This window comes from Limulus polyphemus, unplaced genomic scaffold (assembly GCF_000517525.1).
Source record: "Limulus polyphemus unplaced genomic scaffold, Limulus_polyphemus-2.1.2 Scaffold1362, whole genome shotgun sequence".
In the NCBI taxonomy this organism is placed as follows: Eukaryota; Metazoa; Arthropoda; class Merostomata; order Xiphosura; family Limulidae; genus Limulus; species Limulus polyphemus.
This window is the reverse complement of record NW_013666972.1, coordinates 1-8,459: the sequence shown is the minus strand read 5'-3', so window position 1 is coordinate 8,459 and position 8,459 is coordinate 1. Positions and strand designations below refer to the sequence as shown.

The following is an 8,459-nucleotide window of genomic DNA, read 5'->3' as shown; positions in this document are numbered from 1 at the left end:
GGATAAGTAAGCAAAAAACGACAACTGAATGTGATACTCCTCAAGTACTGTAAATTCGGAACTGATTTAAAATAAAGGGCCCGTGCGTATATATATATATATTCATCCAATATTAATTTCTAGTTTTCGATTTTAAAAATTCAAATACCAAGAAAAAATTATGAATTTAAAACACTCATAGAAAATAATATTACCAATTAGTAAGTGCTATTATATATGTCGTCCTTGCGAACTTTACCCTATTGTTTCGTGAGATGTTAATTTCAACTTACTGATTCAGTTATTGTCACGTCAGTATCACTATCACTGTATCAATTATTACATTTTGTACTGAATGTTTTCAGCCGATAGTGAACAAATAACTTTTGGCTGGGCAAAAAAAAATGTAGTATTGGGATAGAAAGACTGGCATAAAATTAAAAGCATTTAATTAATTATAAATTAGAAATGTCCTTTCTTCCTAATTTAAATAACTGCTATGTGATTTACATAAACTGTAATAGTAATACACAGTGATATGACAATTTTGCTTATTAAATCTCAACTCACCTCGTTCTGTATGTACTGCACTATTATGGACTCAGTATATATAAATGCGTAACTTTACTGATACTAATTCTATCTCACAAAACTAGTTACACGTCACTTTCTCCACGTGCCAATCATCGCGGGGAAAAACCCCTCTCTCGTCACGTACGTCATCCAATTAATTCATATAAATTTTTCCATGTGCATATTTTGGAAAATTGGCATTTCAGTATTGAAACTAACGTTAAACTTTTCAGTTCGGTTAAAAACTAAATTTTGAGTATTCGAAAACATGTTTAACTACCACGAATGTCAAAACTGTTTTCAATATGTCTTCATTCAGGTAACATTACAGTTAATATTATTTATGGTTAGCACATAAGATTAGAATCGAGTAAAAGTCGGACACAAATATTATTACCCGGTTGTGGAACTAAATTCACATTTTATATATCATTCGATTACACCAACACTCCCTTTAAATAATTAGAGAAAGTTATTTCTAAATCTATTACAGTTTTCCTGTAATATTAGAAAAACGTTAAGATCAGCATATATTTGCTTGGATGGGTTAATTAATTAACAGTTGCACAGCAATCAAGAAATAACTAAGAATATAGTTGTGATAAAAGTTTAGATAAAGAACCTTTACACTCCAGATATAAATATATTTGTTTTTTATTGCTACCAACGTTTCGCTTTTACAGCTTCTTCAGGGTTAATACATATAAACTGTTTAACACTGAAGTATACGTTAATTTATTGTTTGTTTGAAGTTAAGCACAAAGCTACACAATGGTCTACTGTGCACTTCCCACTACGGGTATCGAAACCCGGTTTCTAGCGTTGTAAGTCCGCGGACATACCGCTGTGCCACTGGGGGTACGTTAATTTATAAAATTGATTGAGATGTTCCATCATTCGAGTCTGTCGCACGTGTCTCCAACAATGTATGAAATATCATTGTGGTTTCGTTATTGTTCTGTTTGTTTGTAATTAAGCACAAAGCTACATACCATTAATAAAGAACTAGCCAACAGACACTTTCCTGTTGCTGTTTAGAGAGACAACTATAAACATCAATAATGCTGGCAAGAGGAGTTGTATCGTCATCTATATCTACATCAACATAACCAAGAAATTTCTTTCCATCCCACTTCACGGCAATTTCATCTTCCATTAATGCTCAAATAACTTTACTGGTTCTTTCCTTTTTTTGCCACTTATTGTAATGTATTAAATGCATCTTGTGTAAAATCTTGTACCCCATTAATGCTTTGATACCATTTTTGAATAACAGATGATCATGGTAGACCAAGATTGAAAGTACGGATTAAAAATTGTAGGCTTTGGTGGAGTAAAACTGCAGTGTCAAGGCAAAAGATAAAAGAAGTGGAGGTTATGCTTTGCAAGTTAATTTTTTATCCTGATAATTAATAAACAACGTCCTTTTCAAAATTTCTAAATGAGTATCAGAAAAGGTGCTGTTGAGCATATTGAAACCATTGGTGGATATTCAATGTTCTTTTTTCAGGGTTTGCACAATCACCTTTAATAAAACAGCAGTTTGTTTCAAATGCCTGTTCTTTTGTTGTGAAAACGTTCTTTTTTTTCCCCTGGCTATGCTTGTTTGTTTGTAATTAAGCACAAAGCTACATAATAGGCTATCTGTGCTCTGCCCACCACGGGTATTGAAACCCTGATTCTAGCTTTGTAAGTCCGCAGACATACCGCTGTGCCACTGGGGGCGTTATTGTTCTAGTAAATTTCGAATCCTTTCCACTTGCTATTGTTTCTCAGCAACTTCTATTTTCTGTCTGTGTGTTTTCAGTTAATCATAAAACATATTTCGGTTCTCTTTATTTTTATATTTTATTTTAGTAATATATGTCGTATGTTAGTATAGCTACGTCATATTAGTATACAATATCAGAACAATAACGAAACCACAATGATATTTTATACATTGTTGGAGACACGTGCGACAGACTCGAGAGATGGAACATCACAATTAATTTTATAAGTTAACGTATACTTCAATATCAAACAGTTTGTATGTATTAACCCTGAAGAAGCTGTAACAGCGAAACGTTGGTAGTAATAAATATATATATATATATTTTTACATCTGGAGTGTAAAGGTCGTTTATCTAAACTTTTATCACAATGTGTAAATCCCTCCAGTGTGCACTAGAAACTTTGTAAGAATATAGTTTTAAAAATTCGAACAACATAACCAGATGACAGTATGTTGGTAATTATGTCTTCCAGTTTTGTATATCGTTGGTATCAAAGGGCCAATGTATAGTGAGATGCACGTTTAGATTTAATTTTAAAAATGGATTGCAATTTCCGATATTAAGATGCAAAACCACTTATCGTATATGTATTAATATCATTTTAGAATAAACTATGTTTTAACTTAGACAAATAAAATCCTAACATATAATTTATTTGTATACATATTTTATACTTGTATGCTGACATGCCTAGTATCGTTTTCGACAAACGTGAATAATCCACGTTTCTCTAAATATACAATGTGGTACCAGTCTTGACATTTCTTTTAAAATCACAATTTTGCTCATTTTAGCTTTATTTGCATTTAACACCCATGAGGCGCATGGTTCCGACAGTTTAAAGTACTCTGAAATTGCATTTGACAAGAATCTCACTGTGGATTGATAAGTAGCAGGAAGTTTCTGGAATCTACAACTGGAACCATACTTTGACCAGGCTGGTATAAAACTTTCTTTGGTTTGAGGCCCGCATGGCCAGGTGGTTGGGGAACTCGATTCGCAATCTGCAGGCCTCGGGTTCGAATCCCCGTCCCACCAAACATTCTCACCCTTTCAGTCGTGGGGGCATTATAATGTGACGGTCAATCCAACTATTCGTTGGTAAAAAGTGACCCAAGAGTTGGCGGTGGGTGGCGATGACTAGCTGCTTTCCCTCTAGTCTTGCACTGCTAAATTAAGGATGGCTAGCGCAGATAGCTCTCGTGTAGCTTTGCGCAAAATTCAAAACAAACAAACAAATCTTTGGTTTTGGAAATGCTACATCTTCAGTGACTTCAAAACAATTCAGTAGTTTCCAGACTATCCATCTTTGCATGGTTGTCATCCCATAAGAGACAAGCGCAAGTGGCCATTACCAACCCATTTTTTTCAAAAGGGAGCCCTGTTCCCACACTTAACAACAAAAGGGAGATTTTTAACGAAACTTTTAATAATGTACGCTTAATATTGTTGTAACTCTAAGCATTTCCGTCTTTATATCGTCTATTTAATTCCACAATCTGAATAAACATTTAACAGGAGTCTAAAAATCGACAATTAGGGTTAAAGTTTCGATTTTTTAAAAATTATTTCCTTCAAAACAAACGTTAATAAAATTATTTTAAAATAAAATTTAAAATCTCATAATTTCATTTATGATTTTATTTTGTAAATATAAATATATTATAGGGATACCTCTCACATACTTCATCAGAAGTTCATTTCATAATGTCGTACATTTTATTTCGGACTCTGACAGTAAGTGATCATGCGATGGACATCTAAGAATTAGTTCATATATGTACTGGATTAACAGAAATCGTGCTTGACTCCCTCAGAAACTTTTCTCAATTTTTCGTTTGGCTGCCCCACACACACATACACATACTTTCCGACACCACTGTATGTTAGTATTGTACATTTTTCATATATTGCATTGGACTGATTATGTTAAATAATAATTTTAACATTATCAGTCAATGCTCCCCGTAAAGTAAATGAAAAGTGTTCATATTGCAGTTTGAGTACAAAATTTTGTAATATTGAGAATCAAATGACGGATATTTGGAGATGTGAAAGACATAAAGCCTAAAGTGTTTTTGTAATGGTAATTTTTCTCTGGTTATTGTAGGAGAGAGTTGGAGTAATCGAATGACATAAATGTGACATTTAATGTTATTTAAAAGTATCGCATATGGACGAATATATGATCGTCCTGCTTTTACTCGTAAGATGCACTAGTTCGTTATATTTTTTTAATTCGGGTGTGTTTGATATTCGTAAATAAAAAGAGTTTTCTTTCTGTAATGTTTATTTTATCTCTTACGAACAAGCGAGCACAGTTAGCTTACTTATGATCAGTATTAAGTTACTAGTAGCGAAAAAAACTCATAAAAAACATGTTTAACAGAAAGGCATATGGAATAATAAGTTAGTTATATTGTAAAAATATTTGGCTCAAACACACTGGGAGGATTGAATTTACCTACAGAATTATTTCACTTTTATATCTCCTATAGTCATTGATTCAACTTTAACAAGAATAGTGCAAAAATTACATTCTTAATCACATGAAACGCTAACTGTAGTTTTGTATTTGATATGGTTAATTTCCACAGTAAATACACTTAAGACTTGTTTAATATTCATTATTTTGCATAACGGGTTTCGAAGCAATAAATCTCGTATAACTCGTTGCTTATTACACAGAATTGTTTTAATATTTCCTTGTAACGATTATAAAATCTTTACTTAATGAAATAATGCTCTGATATCCTGATTTCAACAAGTTATCCACTGAACTCAACTCATGCTGTGATATATGACTAAGTCATATTCTCGACGTCTTGTCTTCATCGGTATTTTAGTCGTTGGGCGCGACCTGGGTTGATGAGGTTCTATTCAGACCTCTTCCTCCCACTTTTACTACGTGTATCAAACTGATAAAAATGTTACAGAATTATTCAAGAAATCAGGGCTTGAACACTAATGTAAATACACCGAGTTGAAACACTTATCTTATTTCCCTCTTAAGAGCCATGTTCATGAATAGAATCTTTATAGTATTTAATGCAATTTCAATATTTCTCTTCTTTTTATCGTATAAACTCACAAACAGTTATATTAAAAAATCTGTTTATTTGGTCATATACATTCGTATTTTTTAAATACATTGGTGATACCTAATTCTAAGCGATATTTTATGGTATAGTGCAGGTGAACTTTTTCTTATAGTAAAAATTAAGACTACTGTTGCGTCAGCGTGGTCACGTGACTAGTATCACGCCACCTGTTTCTAGAAATATCCTGTTCCTTCAAGAATGCTCTAGCATTTACTAGACATGTGTTAGTCTTGTATATATAAGACGTTCACCACGTGACGTGACAACAGAGGTAATGAGTAATTGAATGTATGTGGATAAAATATTGTTGGCCACGTGAGACGTGAGCGTTTGTTATAGAGCGACTGTTGAAATTAAGTGTATCGTAAAGTTGTATTCGGAAAGAATAAACCAGTTTTATTTAAGAAAGGACTTGTGTCGCTAAAGTTTTGTCGGAACGAATTTACGGAAAATTAACTAACGAACGGAGACGTAACACTATCAACATCATGTATGATATAGCAATCTATATCGGTTAGTAAGTCGTTTTTACATCGATTTTTTATCAAAGTATTGGAACCAGCAATCTATGAGTCTGTCTTGGATAGGTTTAACATTTGCGTTTTTATGCATGAATTTTATATCTGTTGTTCTTAATACTCTGTAAGCTGTGGTGATTACTGCATTTTGTATGGTTTCTAATTTCTTAATGTGATATGTGCTACATTACTCCAGGCAGGACAGGCATATTTCATTACTGGTCTTATGAATTGTTTATGAATTTTGAGTATGTTTCCTGGTGTGTCTCCTGTGTTTTTAGCTGTCAGTATCTTAGCATAGTTTGCTCAATACCATACTTTGTTCCTGATTTGATTGATATGATATTTCCAGGTTAATTTTGATTCATATGTTATTCCAAGAAATTTTGCCCATGTGACGACTTTCAGATGACTCCGTTCAAACATATCTCGGGAAAATTTCTAAGTGTTTCAATCAATTTTGAAAATAGAACTAGGTTCGTTTTTGGAACATTTATTTTTATTCTGTGCTTTTCACAATGCTCAACTATTTGATTTAAAAATATCTGCAAGTTTGTAGCTGCAATCGAAAGGGGTCACGGAACTCTTTCATATTGTCTGCGAATTGTGATTTTAGGCTAAAATTGGAATCATTTAATGGTATATCGTTTACATTCGTGATGAAAAGGATAGGGCTAACTTCCTCTCCCTAGGAAACACTCGTCTAGGGAGTAAAGTACTCCGAGTAGATGCCTTCCACGTTCACTCGAGATTTTCCTAAAAAGTTAGACCACCAGCGAATAACACCTGACGATAATTCCAATTTCTTCAATTTTTTTCTTAAGCCGTTATGCCATACAGTGTCGAATAATTTCTCTACATCGTGAAAGCAGGCGACAGTGCATTTCTTTTGGTTAAAACTATCTATTATGGTTTCAGTTAACCTAACCAAATGATCTGTTGTTTGTCGAAATTTTCTGAAACCGTTTTGAACTTCAGGCAATTTTGATAAGATTTCCAGGAAGTGTAGAGCCCATTACTAATTATTCTTTCTAAAATTTTGCCTACACAATTACTCAGACTAATTGGTCGGTAGCTTCCCGGTTTATTCATTGGCCTTCCTTCTTTTAGAAACATAAGAACGTTTGTTTGTTTCTAAGAGGCTGGGATATAACAAGAAATTAGGGATAAATTAAATAGATGGTCAAACAATTTTTTTTTTTTTTTTGAGTAGAACGTGTTGTATACCATCCTCACCTGGAGATTTGTTTGTTGTATAATAATGGCTGGCATGATGATGACAAAAGTCTCATTAGTGACTTTATTAGTCTCAAAGTGGGTTCCTCGTCATCGAATTTGTTTGTTGTATGTTTTATAGATGTAATTACTTCTATTTTCGTTATGTTATTGTTTCGTTGTGTTATTTGGCTTACATACTCATTATTACTTATTTGTGAATTTTGAAGATTAATTGAAACAGCAGGGAACGTGGATGTATAAATATGTTTGTTTTATTTACTATACTCGTTTACTGTATTAGAATAGTGTGTATCCATATCTGGTTCATTGCGTATTTAAAATGCCTGTCTTAATTGCTCTTTAAATACTTCAGCTTTGTATACGTTATTCTATTTTCATGATTTAAGGTCGGGTAAGTTTTATTTGTGTTTTGGTTGTTTGTAAATCGTTTCAGGTGTGTCCAAAAATTATTTGGGTTTGTGTGTTCATTTAATTTAGAACAGTAACTGTCTCAATTGTATTGTTTTATTCCATTTCGTACTTTGTTCCTTAATGTTTTAATCTGAGTTTTGATGTATGGATATCTTGTATTCATATATCGTCTTCTTTGGTGACAACGTTCTTTAATCATGTTTATAATTTTTGTGTGAGGTTGCCATTTATTTTGAGTATAGTCTGTTCTGCAGCTTTGGTAAGGCACTCAGTAATTGTTTGTCAGTAATAATCAATATCAGATGCTTTTCGGCTAAATTTACTGTTGATTCAGGTAATAATTGATCTAGGAAAAGTGTATATGTTTCCCAGTTTGATTTTTTTTTATAATTCAGTTTTGGTTTTCTTATAGGTATATTAGAATGGGGTTCGAGATCGAAGACACGTGCTATTGGTAGGTGATCATTATCGAGATCAAATCCAACATTAAAAATTGAACACTTATTGATAACTTGGGATGAACCAATACAAACGTCCAATATATTACTAGTATTATGTGAGAAACTTGTGAGTGTGTGTAGGAGTGTTATCATTCAACAACACACAGTCAATAACTTCCTTCTGTTTTGATTTATTTCATTACATTCGAAATCCTTATGTTTGCTATTTAGATCTCCTATTATTATTAGGTTATAATTATATTGATTTAACATACTTAATAAATTTATATCCATTGTGTTGGATGGAGAACAATACTCCTGCTCCAGTGATACAATTAATATTTAATAGATGGATATTGTCAGAATTGAAAAAAATGTATTATATATGTATTTTTTTTTTTGCCAGTTGTTGAAATAAATGAC

At 32.6% G+C, this 8,459-nt stretch overlaps 1 protein-coding gene across 6 annotated transcripts in view; it reads right to left on the bottom strand.

The window, feature by feature from the left end:
* LOC106463264 (nucleobindin-2-like) overlaps positions 1-646 on the bottom strand; it is a 35,241-nt gene extending 34,595 nt beyond the window's left edge. For 3 of the 6 annotated variants that reach the window (XM_022390699.1, XM_022390703.1, XM_022390701.1), the window contains exon 1: positions 550-645. The gene's annotated coding sequence lies outside the window, so the exon portion shown is untranslated. Of the gene's footprint in view, positions 1-194; positions 218-549 lie in introns of those variants that run through there. The other 3 variants (XM_022390702.1, XM_013923279.2, XM_022390700.1) reach the window with 3 other exon arrangements.
* Positions 647-8,459: the final 7,813 nt, after the last annotated feature.